Raw genomic sequence first — 22,614 nt, forward strand, 5'->3', positions numbered from 1 at the left:
AGTCCATTGGTATACTTTCCCACTTCTACTCCGGAATAGGCAAATGGTTGTAGTAGATCAACAAGAAAGGTGTTCTCTAACTTGTTTTGCTGACAAGGCATGCATTCCTTGACATGATGCAAGACATTATCCTTGAGGCCCTTCCAAGAGAACCTCTCTCTGCTCTGTTTGTGAGTCTTAAAGTATCCTGGATGTTCTGCCAAAGGTGTGTTGTGGATGGCTTTCAAAATCTTCTCCTTTAGCTTAGACTTAGGAACTAAATATATTCTGTCCTTGAAGTAGATGACATCATCTACCACCTTAAAACTGTCATCTTGAACCTTCTCATCCATCACTTCAAATGCAAAAGTATATTTGGAATACTCGACCAAAAGTTGAGCCTTCCAATTAGCTGAAATCACGGCTAAAGATCAAGCAATGGGTTTCTTGGAAAGGACATCAATGACAATGTTCTTCTTACCCTTAACATACTCTATATTAAAATCATATGCCTGAATTTTACTAACCCATTTTTGTTGCCTCTCATTGAGATCCTTCTACTCCAAAAAGTACTTCAAATTCTTATGATCAGTCTTGACTACAAATCTCCTTGGTAATAAGTATTGTCTGAGCTTTGCCAACGCATGCATGATGGCAAGCAGCTCTTTATCGTAGATGGAATTGAGTGTTTTAGCATCCATGAGCTTTTGGCTCTCATAAGTGATGGGGTGTCTATTTGCATTAATGTTGCCCCAATACCTTCACCTGATGTATCACATTCCAGCACAAAGGGTTGGGTGAAATCGGGCAATGACAACACTAGACAAGTTCCCATCACCTCCTTGAGCTTATCAAATGCTTGTTGAGCTTCACTTGTCCATTGGAAAGCTCCTTTCTTAGTAAGATCTGTTAGAGGTGCCCTAAGTTGCAAAAATCCCTTAACAAATCTTCTGTAGTAACTGAATAACCCAAAGAAGCCTCATAATTCTGTTAGAGTCCTCGGTGGTGGTCAATCAATGATTGCCTACATCGTCTTGTGATGCACCTAAACTTCCCTAGTGATTATTGCAAATATTTGTTGTGCTAATTTGTCCAGTGTCTTGGTTAAGGTCCAGGTCCATTCCTTGAATGGAATTTGTAAGAGATGTTTCTTCTTGAATCTTCGCATGAAGAGCCCTATGCTCAGCTTAAGAAATGATAATATCATCTAGCACCAGATTTTGCACTTCCACTTTAGGTGCTGTAATGTCCCCTTTTGGGATTTGCTGTAATTTAGTCCCGAGACAATAATTCCAACTTAATATGAGAATTGTAATATAAAATTTATCTGAACTGATGACATTTAATTATGATATTTAACTTAATAATTTGAATAGTTCAAGGATAGGACTTATCTTGTGCAAAGGTTCTCCCTTTCAACTTGCTATCATTTGACCATAAATCATCTTCATTTGTTTATTCTATCCTCGTTAAGATTATAAATCTGCTATTTGGTCTTCTCCAAGTCTTTTTCATATATCTGCTAATTGATCCTTAATTCTATTCTTAATGTCACCACAAAAACTATTCTTTTATATGATATTATATCGAGGAATATCCATTCTCCTTGCCGAGGCTTAATTGAGCTATTATTCTTTTTCTGATTGAATCCCTTGGGCCCGTCTATGATCTTATTATGAATGTGATCTTAACTTTCACAGTATGTATATGTTGACTGTGTTCCTGATATTACTTCACGTATATACACATGATATTTGCTACTAACTGAGACTATATAATATTCCTGATATATTGTTTTAGAGTATATGTAAGTTTCACTGTTTTTGATCGACCCGACCTGATCCCCTTATTTGATACGAGGCTCGTAATGGCGGTGATCTAATGATTGCTATAATAGGCTAATGCCGTTTCAGATTTTACTTGGTTGGTTCTTGTAATTAGTGTGGATATTGTGTCTGTCTATTTTTCTTTCTTAACATGCACGGAGGATCTTATGGATGGGTGGAATCACCCACTTTGCCTGCCTGAGCACTTTATTAGAAATAAATAAATGGTAATTCCCAAAATCCATTATATTTCTTATGGGAATCATATTGGCTGAGTTCCCCCTTGCTCGATATTGGACAAACGATACTCCAAGTATTTCACTTGTAATGTGCCTCCGTCTGTGCTTATCGCAACTTCACTACGAATAGTGGGCGCTGGAAAATGTCTGGCTTGTATATAAGATAATTTGTAGTTTTCTAGTATATTGAAGTGCACCAATTCATGGGTAACATTCTGCGGTTCCTTTGATTATTGGGGTGAGGATTTGTATCGAGGGGAGTTTCTAATTCCTTATCGCCAAGTATATTGATTATTATGTACGGTGTCTTCTTCCTCATAAAGATCACTGCATATTCCCGTCTATTCTGCTACTTCAAGTGCCGCAAATGAACTCCCTTCCAGTGAACCAAATATGGATAAGTGTAATAAACAAAACCATCTTCGATGCTTCTATATATCTTGCCGAAAGAATGAGGAGTTGCATTTCAAAACGACATCTCCCATATCACCTCTCTTTCCTTTAAGACTAATCGTACCCTTTGGTGGTTAATCGATCGATAGTTCTTTCTTAATCAATTAATACTAATATGGTGATTACTGTTCTAACCATCCTTAATCTTTATTCTAATAATAGATATGGATACCCTATTAATCACGATATCGCCTAATGCTGCTATCTATCAAAATAGAGATTAATTCTTGGTTATTGATAAACGTTTTGACGTTGTCATCGTGTCTTAGGTATTCCTTGATGATGTTATAATTGGTTCATGCTTTTGCTGATAACTTCTTATGCTATTGCCAACTATTTGGACTTTGTCGCTATTATTTCAGATGGATTCTACCTTCCTTCTTTCGTCGCCTATATCAGTAATCTGTGTTCGACAGTGTTCTACGATCCCAACTGCACTTTTCTTTCTTTCTTCTATTCCGATATCTGAGCTGTTGACTTCGATCATAATAATAATTATTTTCAGTGTGATAACATCTGGTTCACAGGTACCGTCCATTTCACTACCGCTCCATGTCTCCATCTATGGATGTTGAAGATCTCTGCTATGCTCTGTTTTGTCCAGTCACCAATATGTGCTGAATGTTTTCCTTGATATATTGTCACACATATAATTCGTGCCTTAAATCAAGGCGCCCACTGGAATCACGAATGTAGTCCAATGTCATCTAGTCGTGTTATCTCTCTTCACTTCTGCTTTATATTCATCATTTATAGTCTTGATCATTCTTAATACATCTTCATCAAACCATTTGGTTTCAATTGCATCAACTTCATTATAAAGATAATACAAGGAGCTTTCTCAAGATCAACAATATTTGATAAGGTTCAGTTTGGGGACATCAAAGGTGCTTCTTCTTTTGCCCCGTGTAGGAAAGTAGGTTGAAAGGGTCTAGCAGTGGAACCATTAACTGTTCTATTGTCATTATTGTTATTATTTATTGAAGAATTTCCTTTACCATTTTGATTTTGAGTAGGCCTAGGAACATACAAGTTCTGCATGTTTTGTATCAACTGAGCCATCATATTTATCATGTGTTGTTGCCTTTGGATGAGGACATTAAATTGTGCATCTTCTTTCTCACCATCTATCACGACTCTCTTATCTCTTCCGTCTGTCATAAACTCTTCTTTTTCTGGACCTTGTGCTCACACTAATATTTTTGTGATTGAGCCTTACTTCTCTCTTTGATAGTATTTATTCCCTCTATCACTCATATGGTGTGGTCTGCATCAACGGTTAGTTAATCTATGGACTGGTAAGATCATTAACTTTGATACCATTGTAATGTCCCAAACTATTTTTTCTCCCTATCACAATGAACAAGCATGAAACCTCAACACCATTTGATCACCAAGATCCCAATGTGGGCAAGGTGAGAACATATGGTGGAAGGGTTAGAATAATATAATATTAAAATGCTTGTTGGTATCAACTGCACCAATTCAATATTAAAACTATTACAAATTATGGAAGTAAAGGTAAGCTTAATCCAGTCGAAAGCCTTTCAGATGAATTACAAGCTGAAACTGATAATGACTGAACTAGTTTGTGCAGCAGGCTTTCCAAGACAATTACTTGAAATTTTGCAGAGAAACATATAGATTAACATTAGAAACATTAACGTTGAAAATTGATAATGATTTACTGTTGTTGTGGTTGCATTGTCTTCCAGACACACAATACTGAAATTAACTAAAAATATAATGTTTTTGGCAGTAAATCACATAAAAGATTACAAGACGAACAACAGAAAGATTATTTTATTATTTTAGAGCACAAAATGCAACACTAGAAATAATAAAATATTAGCTAAAAATGGATCAAATGCTGCAATATCATCAACAATCCCTTGTAATAAACAATTCTTATAATATTTTTATAGACCAAAAGGGCTCCGAAACTTACAAAGTAGTACTTTCCCAGAAAGCATCAATTGAGTTCACGATGTATGGCAACCAAGGTAAAGAAGAATGAATTCTTTTATTGGAGCGGCAACCTTTTAATAATGAATCGCAACCTCCATATCATAGGTATGGTAGGCCAAAAGAAAATACATTTTCAACTTCTTTCAATGAATATAAACAGCAATATGAGCCTGAAGTATAACTAAAAAATAGAATTGGTACGGTCATTCAAGGAATGACCAAAAATAATATTAAAAGATTTAACATCACTTTGAGATTATCTCATAAATTCAAAATCTGGAAATTCTACGTATACAAATTTTGAAAAACCAAAACAAACTATAATTTATCTTTGATAATTCCACACAACCAAAATAATTGAAATTGAAAAATATTTAACAGTCAACTCAGTGGTAATCCCTAAGTGGAATCGCTCATGAATAGGATGGTTTTTGTCGTCAAATCTGTTAATGCATAATAGCTTCGGTAAGATAAATGATTGAATGAGAGATAAATGAAGTCTCTCATTCAATCATTTATCATATCGATAACTATTGGCTGTTAGCATTGACAGTCACCGATATACTATCGGGTGTTAGCGCTTGGTAAACACTGATAATCTTCGGTCATACTCCACACCGATTGGCATTTATGTAACATGTTGTTTATTAGTATGAACAAAAAGGAACGATCAAGTAATGTCTTGATCGGTCATGACCGATCAAGGCATTGCTTGACCGTGCCTCATTTGTCATATACTTATAGTAAGTGGCATTCTTGAGATAGGACATAGAAAATATTAAATGTTCCTCTCATCTGCCACAAGCAAGAAGATAGTTAGATATATACAATAAGAAAGTAATAATACCAAATTAGATAATAGAATATAACTTGCATATTGAATGTAAATTGAACATCATTCACATGGTATCAGAGCTATAGTTAAATCGAACCTGAGGCCGTTCAATTTTACGTAAAATTCAAATCAAGTATATATTCAACATCACAATCCTATCAATGGCCAGTGCTATCGGATTTGAAGACAGACTTGCAGGAGGTGACGATTTCTCCGCATGGAAATTCATAATTCAAATGATACTAAAAGATAACAAATTTGAATCATTCGTAAAGACTGAATCCAAAGAACCTGAGACTGAACCTGATCAAGCAATTTGGAGAGAAGGAAATGATAAGGCTATCAAAATAATAGTTGATGGGGTAAGGAACAATATTATGCCCATTATAAAGAAACACGAATCAGCCTTCAACATGTTCAAAGCACTTGAAGACGCTTTTGAGATATCCAATGCCAGTAGAACCTTGGCTCTAAAAAGAGAGATAAATCATATAACCATGATGAAAGGAGAATCAGTCAACACCTACTTCATGCGGATATCGAACTTAAAGGATGAACTAGCAACCCTTGGATATGAGATCCAAAGCAAATAATTAACCCTCATTGCTTTAGATGGGTTACCTAGTATCTGGGAAACGTTCATCCAAGGCATCAGTGCAACGGACAACTTTCCAAAATTCAATAGACTAAAGGCAGACTATCTCCAAGAGGAATCAAGGCAAAATAAAAAAGGAATCAAACAAAAGAATATAGATGAAGATCTTCAAGTTCTAACTACGAACTCAGATAGAAAGGGCAAGAAGAAGCAATTCAGGAAGAGAAAGAGTCGTCATGGCAAGAACTCTTTCAAAAAGGACCTCTCTCAAATTAAGTGTTACATGTGACAAATTTGGGCACTATGTTGCCAAATGTCCAGAAAGAGCTAAACAAGCCACATTTGCCAAATCAGGAAAATCGAAAAGGGAAAAGGACTCTGAGAAGTATGTGCTCTATTCAACACTCACACATCAAACATCAAACAAAGTGAACTCTTGGGTAATCGACAGTGGCTCATCCAGACACATCATAGGATTCAGAGAAGTACTAGACTTTATGAGAGAGGAAAATGATGAAGAGGTAATCATCGGAGATGACTCCACACACCCTGTCAAAGGAGTTGAAAACTGCACCATCAAACTGAAGTCAGGTGTATCATTACAACTTGAAGGAGTACTATATGTTCTAGGCACTAAGAGGAATCTTGTCTCAATATCAGCACTGGAGGGCAATGGATACAGAGTGACATTCATGGACAACAAAGTGTTGGCTTGGCCAAAGAACTCATCTATCAAGAAAGCTAGTACAATTGGTCAAAGACAAGGCTACCTATATGAGCTATGCACAAAGCCCAATTTAGCCCTAATTCATGAAACTACAGATGCCAATGAAATCTGACATAGAAGACTAGGCCACCTAAATTTTTGAGTTTTATCATCAATGGGAGACCTTGTCACAAGTCTACCTTAGCTAAAGCAATATCATTTAGAGGCATGGACAGGATGTGCCCTAGGCAAAAATACTAAGGGTGCTTTTTAGAGTAGTACTAGGAAAACAAGTAAAGTCTTAGAATTAATTCATTCTGATGTATGTGGACCTATGTCTGTAAATTCATTGGGGGGATTTTTGTATTATGTGATATTTGTCGATGACTACTCTAGGAAAACCTGGATCTACTTTGTGAAATGCAAAGAATCAGAAGAGATCCTTAATAGGTTTAAAGAATTCAAATCATTAACAGAAAACTACTCCGGAAACAAAACTAAAACCCTTAGAACTGATAATGGGGGGGAATACACATCAAAATTATTTAAAGAGTTTTGTAAAAATTCAGGGATTAAGAGGGAGTTAACAATACCTTACAACCCTCAACAAAATGGGATAGCAGAAAGGAAAAATAGGACAATCGTTGAAGCTGCCAAAGCTATGATTCTTGATCAGAATCTAAATATCAATCTTTGGGCAGAAGCAACTAGCACTGCAGTATACATTCAAAATAGATATCCTCACTCTCATCTTGAAGACAAGAACCCTGAAGAAGTCTTTACAAAATCAAAACCAGATATAAGCCACCTTAGGATTTTTGGATGTCCAGTGTATATTCATGTACCTAAGGAGAAAAGATTAAAATTAGAACCCTCTGGAAAGAGAGGAATCTTTGTAGGATACAGTGAAACCTCCAAAGCCTACAGAATATGTATACCCGACCAAAAGAACATTGAACTAAGTAGGGATGTGATCTTTGAGGAAAACTTAGCCTTCAAAAGAGCCCAAAGCTCTCTAGATCCTGATTTCCATATCCTAACCCCAACTTAGATAGAGATCCTACTCCTGAGCTTCAGAGGGAGAATCCTGAGGAAACTATGAGTGAAACTTTAAGTCCACCTAGAGAAAACCTCAAGAAAAGACCACTATGGGCCACCAAAACTGTAGAAGAAGCTCAGAAGTTTGCTGCTCCCTTAGGAGCCTTCAGAGAAAGCAAAAGGCCTAATAAATTTTCTAGCTATGTTGCCCTTATGAATGACCTCTCTAAAGCTGAACCAAGCAATGTATCAGATGCACTTCAACATCAGTATGGAAGGATGCCATGTCTGAAGAGTATCAATCCATTATAAAGAACGATGTTTGGGAGATTGTTCCTAGACCAACTAAGAAATCTGTGGTTTCATCTAAATGGTTGTTCAAAATCAAACATGCTGCAGACGGCAGTATTGAAAAACACAAGGCCAGATTTGTAGCTAGAGGCTTCTCACAAAGGGAAGGAATAGATTATGAAGAAACCTTTGCACCAGTTGCCAGGTATAGCTCAGTAAGAGCTGTATTAGCCATTGCAGCAGCAAAGGGATGGAAGGTACACCAAATGGACGTTAAGACAACTTTCCTAAATGGCGAGATCTCAGAAGAAGTCTACCTAGAGTAACCTGAAGGCTTTGAAATTCATGACACAGAGTCTCATGTGTGTAGACTCAAGAAAGCTCTCTATGGGCTCAAACAGGCTCCCAGGGCATGGTATGAAAGAATAGACACCTATCTCTCAGGACTAGGTTTTTCCAAAAATGATGCATACCCTAATCTCTACTACAAAAGAAATAGAGATGATATGCTAACATTGATCTTATATGTTGATGACTTATTAATCATAGGAAGTGATCAACTTATAAAACAATGCAAGAATGATCTATCTAAAGAATTTGATATGGACTTAGGATTCCTTCATTACTTCCTAGGATTAGAAGTATGGCAGAATTCTGACAACATCATACTAAACCAAGGAAAGTACACTTTGGATATTTTGAAGAGATTCAGAATGCTAAATTGTAGACCCATGACCTCTCCTATGGAAACCAACTTACATAAACTTAAAGAAGCAACAACAGAGTCACAACCCACTGATTCTACTCAATACAAACAAATGATTGGGTCCCTGATGTATCTGGTAAATACAAGACCAAATATCTGTTATGCAGTCAATGCTCTAAGTTGGTTTATGTGTGAACCAAAGGAGATACACCTGGTTGCAGTGAAGCACATTATGAGGTACCTACAAGGTACTCTAAACCTTGGTCTCAAATACAAGAAGGTTGAGATAGACTTACATGGATTTACAGATTCAGATTGGGCTGGAAGTGTAACAGACAGGAAAAGCACTTCAGGGTGTTGCTTCAGTCTAGGTTTAGCTATGATATCTTGGATCAGCAGGAAGCAGTCTTTTGTAGCTCAAAGTTCCACTGAGGTAGAATACATTGCAGCTTTTATGCCTGCTCGAGAGGCAGTATGGCTTAGGAATTTGCTTGTAGGGTTGTTTGGAGAACCTATGAAACCCACTATTATACACTGTGACAATCAAAGTTGCATAAAACTTTTAGTAAACCTAGTGTTTCATGTCAAATCCAAACATATTGAGATTCCATACCACTATGTGCGAGATATGGTAGATAGGAATGCAATCCAACTGAAATATGTTTGTACAGGAGATCAAACTGCAAACATTTTGACCAAACCCCTTTCCAGAGTGAAGGTTGATCACTTCAGAAAAGGTTTAGGTATGACAGAAAGGTACATTGCTTTGTAATCTATATTTGAATACCCATAAGATGTTTAATGTGTAAACCTCTTTGTCATGTTAGGACAAATTTTTGGATTCTATCCCCTGGGTTCACATCTAAGAGGTGACGATCTCTCAAGATAGTGAATGCTTGTATGGGGACATTAGAAGGTGACGTTCTTAGAGTGTCCAAACAAGTTATCATGTTGGATCTCTGGTATGTCATGGATGTGCCATGATTGTGTTGTGATAAAACATTTGTATAAAAGTGTTATTGCACTTATCACAACTAGGATAAGGTGAGAAATTAATCTCTCTCATATGATTATCCTTAAGTATTGTGTGTAGGCAATACTGATATCACATGCTTAGGTGATATCCTATCAATTGCAAGATTGATATAATGAACTCCAGTATCATGTGTTTAGGTGATACTTCATACCAAATGATTAGGTGGTATGATTCCCATGGATGACTAAAATGATCACTATCAATTAAATTATGATGCTTGAATATATTGTCTACATTCATCTTACCTAGCTAAGAGGGAGTGTTAATGCATAATAGCTTCGGTAAGATAAATGATTGAATGAGATAAATGAAGTCTCTCATTCAATCATTTATCATATCGATAACTATCGACTATTAGCATTGACAGTCACCGATATACTATCGGATGTTAGCACTTGGTAAACACCGACAATCTTCGGTCATACTCCACACCGATTGACATTAACGTAACATGCTATTTGTTAGTATAAACAAAAAGGCATGATCAAGTAATGTCTTGATTGGTCATGACCGATCAAGGCATGTCTTGACCGTGCCTCATTTGTCATATACTTATAGTAAGTGGCATTCTTGAGATAGGACATAGAAAATATTAAATGTTCCTCTCATCTGCCACAAGCAAGAAGATAGTTAGATATATACAATAAGAAAGTAATAATACCAAATTAGATAATAGAATATAACTTGCATATTGAATGTAAATTGAACATCATTCACAAAATCCACTTGTCAAAAGGTTTTTTATCTTTAAGGAGAAAGATGAACATAGTTCAATCTCAAAAGAAATAGGGTTTGATATTATGAAATTAGTAACCCTCTTCAATGCTTAACTCTTTATATAGGCATTGGAGAGAATTATAATATATTTTTTTCCCTTTCCCTCTAAAACATCGCTTTTGGGAATGTAAATAGAAAGTCCTTTCATTTAACATTACTTTCGGACTCTATCACTAACAATTTTTTCCCTTTTTTAAAACTTTTTTTTGATATATAAAAGTGGTGAAGGGAGCCACACCCGTATACAATAAAGGGACTTCTTCAAAGCCCAAAAGAATAGAGACATTATATCCCCCACAAAGCCTAACAAATCTAAATAGAAAAGGAGAGGCCTACCGAAATACCCTCCAATCATCTCATCGGATCACTACCAAAACAATCAAATGTCCATATCTGCTCCACCATCTTTATTGCATTTGCTCCGGTTCTTCATGCCCACCATCGTCTCAATCAACACAGCCCAAGGCCGTAGGAATAGTAGGAACTCCAACACCTCCCACCGCTTCCTTGAGAAAAGCTAGTTAGCTCGCTGCCTTTGCCTTCCAAGCATCTGAAGGAACACAATTGACCATTGAGAGGGGGGGGGGTGTGAATCAGTGAAAATTTAAAACTTGATATTCAACTATGAAAACACTAATAACAGAAATGCGGGGAGATCAAGCACAAATTCACACATAGGACAAACAAATAACACCAAATGTACGAGGAAAACCCACGGTGGGGAAAAACCTCGGTGAGAAATGTTGCCAGAGTCTATTGCTCTAATCCAGCTTCACAGCGAGAATGTTTGATTACAATGTTTATGGGTACCAACCCCTGATTTTTATAAGCACCAACTCAAAGGAGCATCTACCCCTAATCTAAGCACCCACTCAGATGACATACACTGAATTAATGATCAATTTCAAATGCAATTTGGACACCTTGTTACAAATGAGATTTTGTAATCCATTGATACTGATTGATATGTTTGCCTTGCTGCTGTGTTATGTTGACTCTCTAATGTCTCACCTCTGCCCTTTGATCTTTGCAATTCAACATAGTCTTCCACTCTTTGTCTTCTATTTATCTTTGCACGACTCTCTGATTTCTGCCCGATACAGTGCTCTCACTCTGTCATACTTTGTGAGACTAACCTTCTCTTTTGCTTACCTCTGCACGATGTTCTCTTGTCTCTGATTTTTTGCTCTTTTACCTGCCTCTACACTCTCTCTGATCAGCACACACCCCTGTAACTTTCACTCACTCATCTACTTGCATTCTTGCCACACTTGGCAGTCCTCTCTGTACATTCCAAGAATTTCCCTCCAAAATGAAAATTCAAAAGTACTTCTCGAGCCTCTAAGAAATCTATCTTACAGCCTACATGGCCACCATCATTAATTGCATCTTCTATTTTTTAGATCGAACTCTGAGATCTGATTACTACATCTAGTAATCTTCGTCTGCCTTGTGTCTTGATGTCTTGTCGACTAGAGATTTTCTGTTTTTCTCATGGCTGTGATATCTCATTGACCAAAGAACTTCAGATCATTTTGGAGCCACTCAGCAGTCTGCAACTTGTTCTCCATTAAATATAGCCTTCTCTCATATCTACCTGCGATCTTTTTAGATTAGACTTTAAGCTACCACATTTGGTGTCCAAGTAACCAATCTCTGTCAGCAGTACCTCGCCTTTTATCCAGATGGAAATTATATATCAGTATACTCTAGTGAGGTGGAAAACATGTCGATTGATCTCTCTCTACTATTAGAGGTATTTCGCCAAGACTCTGCATGCATCACAATGAGAAAGAACTATGTTGCTACAGTCCCAAAGGGCCGGCAAAAAGCAATTTGAGTTTTTTCAAAAGGCTAAGTCATTTCAAAAAAGAAACCTTATCAGCAAGACACGTTCGATGTCACATCAAAAAGATTCATATTGCTATAGCTCCAAAGGACCGATAAGAAGCACAAGTCATTTTTTCGAAACACAAGGTCACATAAAAAAAGAGTCATTATCGGCAAGACACCTTATATCTCACAGCAAAAAGGACCATGTCAGTATAGCTCAAAAGGTCAGCAAAAAGCGAAAAGAGTCTTGCCGAAAGGCAAAGTCTTATCGAAATGAAACATGTTGATGAGACACATCAAAGGTCACATCGAAATCGGCATGACACTAGGGATCTACAATGACTGAACTAGGTCTTACCGTAATGCAAGGTCACATCAACAAAGGAACTATATTGGCAAGACAAGTCTAACATCTCATCGAAGTGGGGATATCAGTATGACACTAAGGATCTGCAAGCTTGGAAAGGAATCTCACTAATAGGCAAAGTCACATCGAACAAGACATTGTATCGGCAAGACCGGTTGAATGTCACACCGAAAAGGGGATGTCGGTATAACACTGGGAACCTGCTAAGCCCGAAAGAGGTCTCACCGAAAGGCGAAGTCACACCAAACAACAAGGGTGTCGTAGAGACATGAGTTTCTCTCACCAAAATGCTTCATCACTATGGGTTTTCAACAACACTCTTCTGAAGCTTGATCGACAAGACTTGATGCATTTGCAAATGCATCAAGGCATCTTGCCGAAGTGAAATCTCTTAGCGATAAACACAGGTGTACAAAGAGTGGCGACCATCACACTGTGAGATTGACATGAACAAGCTCCCAGCAATAATGCCAAACCTGAACTGACACATCTCCCCTTGCATGCTGAACTAGATCAACTCCCAAACATGAACCAACTCGTCTCCCCTTGCATATGTAACCAGATCAACCTGCATCTGAACATGTTGACATCAATGACAACTTAATGCCAACAGCATCTACATCCTCCTCGATGTCCCAAATGAGAAAGGGTGGGACGACATTCCCATAGTTTGAATATCCATACAAGAAAAATGGATGCCACATCTATGTTTTACCTTGTGGCAAAATTCAAGGCAAGGAAACCACCCCCTAACTCCAATTTAACCACTGCCAAAATTTCGCCATCATTTTGAAAATCTTCAGTAGCCTTCTATTGCTGATCTTCCCCCTGAAAGCCATTTTGGACTTTGTCTAGGCAAATGGTTGTATCTATTCTTCTACAGCACACCTTGACACAATCCCGCAAACACCACTCAACTCTGCTCAACACAACCAGGGACTTCAACACTGTTTTGAACGAATGAACAAATGAGCCAGCGTCAAATTGATTTACATTGCAATAATACGACCATTTTGGTCAGCACTAATGTTCCCGTCCTTTGGCGGTCACCTCTAATCTCTCGCTATCCAACAAATCTTCCAATGCAAGGGATTCTCCCATCCATAATCCATCCCCTTTATCTATCGTATAATTGGCCATTTTGTTTGCTTCCTTATTCCCCTTTCTATAGATATGAGAGACTGTTACCTCTTCGAATTCCCTTAGATTCTCCCAAATCTGGGATAGCAATTTCTTAAGTTTCCAATTTGTGCCCTTGCATCTAATTGCATTAATTGTAATCCCTGAATCTCCTTCCTCATGGAATTTGGAAAAACTTATATGCTTGCAAATTTCAATCCCTAGGTTTGTTGCTTGGAGTTCTGCACTATATGGGGCATCTTATCTCAGTAGATGGAGCTGCTGGGGATCTGCAAAATTTATGAGAGACATCATTCACGAATGTTAGAATGCTGAGAAAGTCAAGAGCTTTATATAATTATTCACGTATTTCATAGTTTACTACCCTTCTGTTTCAACCAACTCTTACTATTTCAACCTTGAATACAGTTACAGATAAATTAATACAAATTTTCAAATAAAACCTTTTAACATTGTATTTTTCTTTAATGCACTGATTGTATTGTATTTCTACCTTTATAAAGCTGCATAAAAAATTTCATTGCGATTTACTGCTGCATGATCAAGAGTAAGATATACATAGTTCTTGACACTAGTCTCACCTCAGGTTTCTATGCCATGTGGAGATTCTTTAGTTTTGATAAAACAATTTTCATGACCAATATTGTTTTGTCTTGAACTTTTGACTTGCTGATTATTCCATCACAAAGCATAATGGGTTTTCGTTGTTAACAAAGCTACTGTTGTCTGCCTAAATTTGATAAATGAGAATACGAGAATCCTTGCTGCCTTGCATTATTCCTGTAAACGCTATCTAAAACTAAAAGTAATTCATGGTTTGCAATGTACAAGGTATAGAGCCTTCATTTGCAGAGTCAAAATTACGTGTTTTATTTGCTATGATATGTTGTGTCTATAGTCTATACTTTTGAGTTTCTTCTTAGTTTGCTTTATGACTGTTTAATTTTATACATTTTGGAGGAATTTTGGGCAAGCAATAATTCTCTATATGGGATCTTGTTTTCGTTGTCTGTTACAGTGAGAATTTAGGAGGTGCTTTTGTGGAGACGATGACAGCTTTGGACAAGTTTGAGGAAAGCATTAAGGATTGCCTTGGGATTTGATGAGAGTAAACTTTTTTTTTTCGAGATGTAAACACCTGCCTTTGAAGTATGCAAGCTTTTATTTGCTCTAAAGTTATATGACGACAATGTATTGATGATATATTGGTTGAAATCCTCCTATAATTATACAAGGCTTATATTGTCTCACAAAGTAGCAGGCATTCCTTATGAGCCATGTAGTTTTCTAGCATTCAGAATGCACATTACCTTGTTCAAATACAACGTGACACTCTAGATGTCTAAACTATGAAAGCTGAATTTACTCGAATTATATGCATGACCAGGCTTGTAAATTCATGTTCTCCTATGCCTGTCAAAATATATTTTTGCAATGAGTTAGGTTGAAATTGCCCTTTATATTTATGCATGGGCTTACAAATATATCCGGTGAGAAATGTATGATAGCTCGAATAGAGGAAGAAGGAAAGCTGAGTTTGCTATCGACTATGCTGTGAGTGTTGATTTTGGTCGATAGTTATATATGCGTTTTATTATATTTAACTTTATACACATCATATATAATAAAACTATGGCCCAGTTTCCTTAGCAGGAGTTAAGACAGACAGGGAAACCAAACTATTTAAAGAATTTCATGGTGAAAAGAGCCAAAAATGTTTTAACGACAGTCAATTTTAATCCATTTAAATGACGACAATAGCATAAAGAACTGTCAGTATTGAAACAAAAGCTAACTTGGATATCTGTGGTGGTGGATATTAGAACTTCTGACAAGTTAATCATGTATATCTGTAATACCCTTCCCTGTTTGACTCCTATTTTGGTTCTGATGGATTCTTGATGGTCACTATGTATGCGGGTAGTTTTATTTGCTTAGTGTGTAGACATATGTGGTTTCATTTGGATGGACTATTCATGACATTTCTATGTTTGGATCATGCTAGTCATTGATACTTATGATTTTGTGTTTAGATATCTTGATGATTACACTTGAAATGATATGTTATATTCATGATGGTTTATGTTACTAACATTATGAGAAGTGTTGATTAGATAGATTACTTCTTGATGTAGGTTGAGTAATTAGGTGAAAGGGATGATATTGTATCACTCGTTATGAGAGGCATGCGATACTACAATTCTTCTTCACCCAACTTGTATTCTTCAATATGCTATATATGTGTGTCTGTGTGTGTGTGTGTGTGTTGTGCATAAGTGTTTTGCAGGTTACAGGGACCAGACAACGACTCCACTTAGTTACATGGGTCTGAGTGTGCCTTATAGTTCCAGATGGTGGTAATGGAGATAGTACATGAGACCCAAGTTATCCTAGCCCTAACCTATGCCTTGTATTAGAACAATTATCTTTGGTCATGTGTTTACCCATTCGAATTGCCACTGGCAATATTCAATTTTTCCTTCATTTGTGGTCATGAGTATGAGATGGGTGATGTGTTCCCTTATTTATTTTATGTGGTGGTGAATATTTATATTTTGTAGTTATATTATTGTTAGTAATTTTAATGTGATGTGATTATTATCCTATTTATGTAATTATTTCTCCTATGGATTATGTTTAAGATATTTAATGTGTTTTATGTTTTAATTAGTGATCCTATGTTATGGTATGCTATCACGAGTTTATTTATCTCCTAGGTTTTATTTATTTCCTATGTTGCATTTACCCCTTTTATGATTTATTCCTTGTGTTTATTAAATTTCTTGTATTGACAGGGAAATTAATTATTGTTGAGAATTTAAGGGTTACCATTTTATTATCTCCTTTATTGTGACTTTTGGTTTCAAAAGGGGAGTTATGAGTCTTTTTATTCTTTTATTTCGAATTTGAAAGAGATTCTTGATGGGAGTTATTGTTGGAAATCTTGGGGAAGGAATTTGCTTGCTTGGAAAAGAATTTTGGGGAAGATTGAATTATGTTTTCGAATTGTAGTTATGTGAGATTGTTGAAGAACTTTTGGAGGATTGAGTTGAAGATTCATTTGGTTATTTGTTGGAGTTTCTTGTGGCTGATTTTGGCTTGTTGCTGATTGGAATTCATGCTGGAATTATTGGGGGTTTTGGAGAAGATTGGTGAGAGAAAATTTGATCGAATTGTTTAGAGATTTTGAAACCCGATTTGAATAGAATTTTGGAATCAATTTGACTATGTTTGCAAGAGTTTTGTTTGTGGATTCTTGTGGATTTTGCTGCTTGTTAGAGTGGATTTTGGGATGGAGATTTAATTTCAATTTTCTAATCCTTCTTCTTCTTCCATTGTTCTTTAAATTTGAGGTAAGGTTTCTTCGTTATGCTTTCGTTTTTTAGAAAATTTTCTTGTTGTTTCAAGCATTGTTGTAAGGGTTCTTATTGTGTTGGGTCTTAATGATATGTTTCAGGTTTATGTTGTTGTTCTATGGTTTGTATTTATATTTATAGGCAGTTATTTCTATTTGTGATTCAAAAAGAGTCAATTTGTGGTGTTTGGGTGGTGTTTTCTTTAAGAATGAAAATTATATTACTTGCTGTTGTGGCAGATTATATTTCAGACTTGATAGATTGTGGTTGAATGTCTGAAAATACATTCTAATGGTGTTCTTTAAGATTACATTCATTTTGGTGTCTCTTTGTGCAAGACTAGCTATCTAGTTTTGATGTTTTACTTTGGTTTTGACAAGTTTATTTGTGAATTAATTTTCAGATTTGAAACCAGTTATTTATATAATGTTGAGGGAAGAATAGGACCAGAAATAAATCCTTTATGTTCAATTGAAGACCTTTTGGTTGTGGTCGTACTTGTTGTTAGTCCGGTTGACTCTTAGTTGGTTACTAGAGGCTTGTTATGGGATTGTTTTTAGTTGCCTTAGTTTTGGGGGTCTTTTGGCGCTGATTTGTGTTCGTTCCATGATTTCTCACGATCGGTTATGATTTATTGGTTGGATGTTCAATTGTTGTGCTTATGGAAGTACTTTCATGGATGTATACGATTGGAAGGATAAGATGGTTTCAAGTATAATTTTGATTCAGTATTAGACTTTGGATACATGGATGTTCTAGTTGGAATTTTGGACTTGTGGATGGTTATCCTTCCTTTGCAATGTATTATTTGTTAGGGTGTCTAAGTACAAGTTAGGAGGAGTGGTTCTCAATGGGGGCCGGGGCCCAAAGTTGCGAGGGTAACTCATTGAGAGTTTGGTAACCAAGTGATAACACTAAAAAAAATTAATTTAGGGGGAAGGGTAGATTTTCATATTATAAAAGATAACTATGTTTTGGTGCCCCACTCATGGCCTTTTGTGCTCGTATAGACAAGGGACGAGATCTCATGGCCTAGAGTGCTTGTATAGATTCGAGATGAGATTAGGAATGCTTGGATGGCATGATTGAACTTCCTTGTCTTCACGAAAGGATTTGTTTAGTTCCGCATGAGTCCTCAATGGGGGTCGAGGTCGTGAGTTCATAGGGGGTCAGATTGCTAAGGTAACTCATGTGAGGCTAGGCGATGACACTCTTCTCTATTTGTACCATAGAACCCTAGTCTTGTGAAGCCTCTGGTAGTTCTTGTGGTGATCCTTTGTGGTAGCTTTTGTAATGTGTTTGTATGTGTAAGTGGTCCTTTGTGTCTCCTTGGATTTTGTCTTTGCCAACCTTGTTTGCTCGTGTGGTATGGGGCCTTGTGTCTATCTCCTAGCATGGGGGGTGGGCCTTCGAGTTCCACATGGTCGGGTGGTTGTTGCCTACCTCGATCAGGGACCAGAGGACTTGTTTGTGAGCTTTGGTGACTCTTGATTTTTCTTTCAGTTTCTTGTTGTGGATGTTTCTGGTGATGCATCAATTCGTGTCTTGTGCATTTGATATCCTTGTAATGTAACATTGATAATGTGTATTGTACAATGTATTCTCCTTAGTGAGAATGATGTATTGTAAACTATGTTATTATTTGGGATGTTTTGGAATAATATGTTCACTTGATTAGATGTATGTAATGATGTTCCAAAGGTTATCATAGGAACATTTACTTTGGTGCATTAAAATGAACCTAGTTTTAGATGTGGTTGTTGTATTTATGTTATCTTTTACTTTGGTGGATTAATTATTTATGTTTGAGCATTGCTTGGGTAGTGACATTAGGAAACCCGCAAGAGGATTCAGGTTAATTTGTAGTTTTATTGAATGTATTAATGTTGTTTAATTAGTTATGATGTAATAGAAGTGTTTTAATTTATTTTTCTTATGTTATTTAGTTAAGTGTCATCCTTTGGGGTTTCGTAGCAAGGTGTTACAATATCAGACATGTTTAACACTCACCTAAACACCATAGAAAATGGGCCTAATTTACATTTAGTTAATTTACTATAAATAAACCTCATTTTCTCAATTATCTTCTCAAATTTTCAAGTTCTAATTATGAAGATATAAGGTTTTCATAGTCTTTAACAAACTAGAGTATTATATATATATAATACATGCACTAAGCATTACAAAAATAATAATTTATAAATGCTATTTTAGAAACATGAATAACTTATTTTCTAAAGTAAGAATTTCTATTTTAATTTGTTAAGAACTAATCTTTAAGAATTGCTTAAATCTAAGCCCTCATCACAATCCAAGTTATTTGATTGCTTACAAATTTCTATTGTCCTAATGAGGTGATACTGCAAACAACCACCCTTCACTAAAAACACTTTGTTACCCTCCAAGCTAAAGTGATGTTTTGTTGCAAATGTGTTCTCTACACATAAGAACATTCAATATGACAAACCTCACCCTTTATATGTTTCAGGAATATGAATAGTTAAAGTGTGACCTCCTTGTAAGGTTAGTTTCTTCTTCACATTGTCCTCCAATAATGACTTTTTAATTGCTCATCACCGTCTTAACAATTAATCGAGATCAGAATATAGCCCAATTCACTAAACTTGCTACTATTATCTAAATGGTCCTTCATTTTCACAACATAATCAAATATATTCATATCTTAATCTGCCTTACCAACTTTTAAAAGATTTTCTATCTCGGTCTTAACCATATAAGGCAACCTTGGGATTCATCTTTCTGATTTTCTGTTTAATTGGCTTAGCATCATGATATAATACAATATTATGGGCCACAACAGATGAGTCAGTAACGGGCATATCCCTATTTGTCCAAGCAGAAGTATCAGGATAAAAATGTAGAAGATTAGAATGTCATTTAGCTTCTTTAGAAGAAAGGCATATTTGATCTTAATTACTTCATCAAAAACATTAGGATCCATAGGGAATCAATAGTATGTATCAGTAACTAAGAGGGGACTACGAACTGAAGGTTCAAGAATCATAAAAGTCTTCAAACAACAATGTTATTATTTATAGACATGACAGATTCACAAAATAAGCTTGAGAATTCAAGCAATATGAGAATTGAATGTCACGATGATAGGATGGAAAATTAGAATATGCTCTTAAGAACTCAACTAGAGTCTCTTTTGAAGAAAAAACATCTAGAAGAGTTACAATAGGATTGACAGTATTTGAGATATGTTCTAGATGAATAAGATTACATGAAAAAGATTCTAAAGAAGTCTTCCTCACATTTAATTACATTTAAGACTTAGAAGTCGAAAGGTAGTATCCAAGACCACATTAGAGTCATGTGTATTTGGCTTTGATGGAATCTTGATACCCTACCCTTTATGTCCACAACCTTTACCATTATAACCTATTTTTGAAAGAATATTGAATCCTTCACCATAACATGATTGCAACTCCTTGAAATGGGGAGGATCCACGTTAGAGGCATTTTAAATATGATAAGTATAATGACTTATCATCCACACTTCCTTCTGATTCAAAAGATGTATCATCATCAGGAATAGGTGTGAGTGATATTTTCAGAATGTCAAAGTTAGCAGCATTGACTTTATATTCTCCAATAAATGGTGTAAAGGAACCACACTTGTCACTAGGACATGCATTAGCCCTATAAGAATTAGTAGGATCATCCTTAGAAGTATCAAAGGATGATACTACATTTTTAGGGGTTAAAGAAGGAATCAATTTTTTAAAAAGTAGTAGAACTCAAAGATTAGTTGGTTTCAACCAAGTGAAAATAGTATAGGGCATATGGTCATACTTGATTATGACCACTTGATTAATATGAACAAATATCATATGTAAGGTTGATGGGACTACACCCAAAGCGTTAAACCATGGTATTCCTAGAAGGTTATAAAGTAAAGAACCTGACATTAAGTAGGCTAGGGTGGGTAAAATAATGTGTACAAGTTGCAATGGTAGTAATATAGAAGTAGAGCTTGCAAACCAACATCATCGAATCCATGAATATATAAAGTAGTTGCAAGAGAACGAGGATCAATTTTGAGCTAAGGTAGGAGATCAACACTACATACATTGAGCATTGAACTAGTATCAATGAGAGTGTGTCTAATGCCTATATTATTTATAAAAAAGCATTATCATTAACATATAAGCTTGAGTTTTCACTTTTTTGGGAAGGAAGTTCTTGTGAATAGAATGTAATATATGGTAAATCGGAATGACTATGATTTATCAAAGCATTTACATCCTTTTGCCCAACAAAGGTAGGAAAAATATTTTTTTGTAGAGCTTACAGAAGCATTTCATGATAAATTGGAGGTTTGAAGAAGATCCCAAAGGGAGATCTTAACTAGAGTAACACATAGTTGCTCTATAAGATCATAATCATTGGGAGGCTTCAAATTTGGTCTGGGTGCTAAAGGAATCAAAGGCTGAAAAGATGAAAGATGTGTTGAAAGATTAACATTTTGTTTATTTATTTTGGTGTTATAAGTGTGAGATACTGCTTTATATCAATATTCATTGACATTTTAAAAGTAAGAGATTGGGTAAGATGTAAGTAATATCTCGAGGGGCGTGTAGAAGGGTCAACACAAATAGTTATTACTTTCTTTGATTTTAGAAGTTCTTTGTTAAAGTAGATTATTGGTCTCTTGGGTGTATTATGGATACCAAAGACAACAATCACATTGTCTTTTTTAGGAGTAACGTAATAAGAATTTGAAGAGAAACAATCTTTGTAAGAATATAACTTACAAAACTCATTAAGAACATCATGTAATATATCAAAATCATCTTTAGAAAATGTATTATCAAAAACACTAAAGTTTGGAAAAAGAGTTTCAACATTGTTGAACAATAAATATTTTCCAAATGCAAAGTAACCCAAAGAATCTATAAATGAAAAGATATGAATGAGCTATTTAGAAAGTTGGGTTTAGTTGAGTAAAAGCACAACACAACAATAGAAAAGTTTGTGAAGTGTCGATTTCACCAAAACATAATGGTGGAAATTTTCTACTTATAGAAACTATAACAATGAATTATTTTTTTACATTACATTCAAATAACATAAATCAAAGTGAAATACTTAATGTAGAATTGAAAAGAGCTTATGAGGAAGTAAACATAAATGATTATGCTTAAAAAATAATTATGTCATTAACTAACCAAAAGTGAGAAATAAATTAATCTAATATATATCCTACTTCAGAGTAGATAAAAATCTAATTACAAATGAAAATGAAAGTTCAAGTAAAGAACTTGGCAACATATATAGGAGCTCTCGACTTGGGACACTAGTGCGCCACACTGTTATCCTGACATAGTAAATCCAATGACTCCCAAAATGCTCATTTTTTATATTACTTGTCAATCCTGAACACACAAACAACATGAAATGTTGGGGGTTGTTGTGGGGCTTCCTTAGTTAAACCCCCATTTT

Source organism: Cryptomeria japonica, chromosome 6 (assembly GCF_030272615.1).
Source record: "Cryptomeria japonica chromosome 6, Sugi_1.0, whole genome shotgun sequence".
In the NCBI taxonomy this organism is placed as follows: domain Eukaryota; kingdom Viridiplantae; phylum Streptophyta; class Pinopsida; order Cupressales; family Cupressaceae; genus Cryptomeria; species Cryptomeria japonica.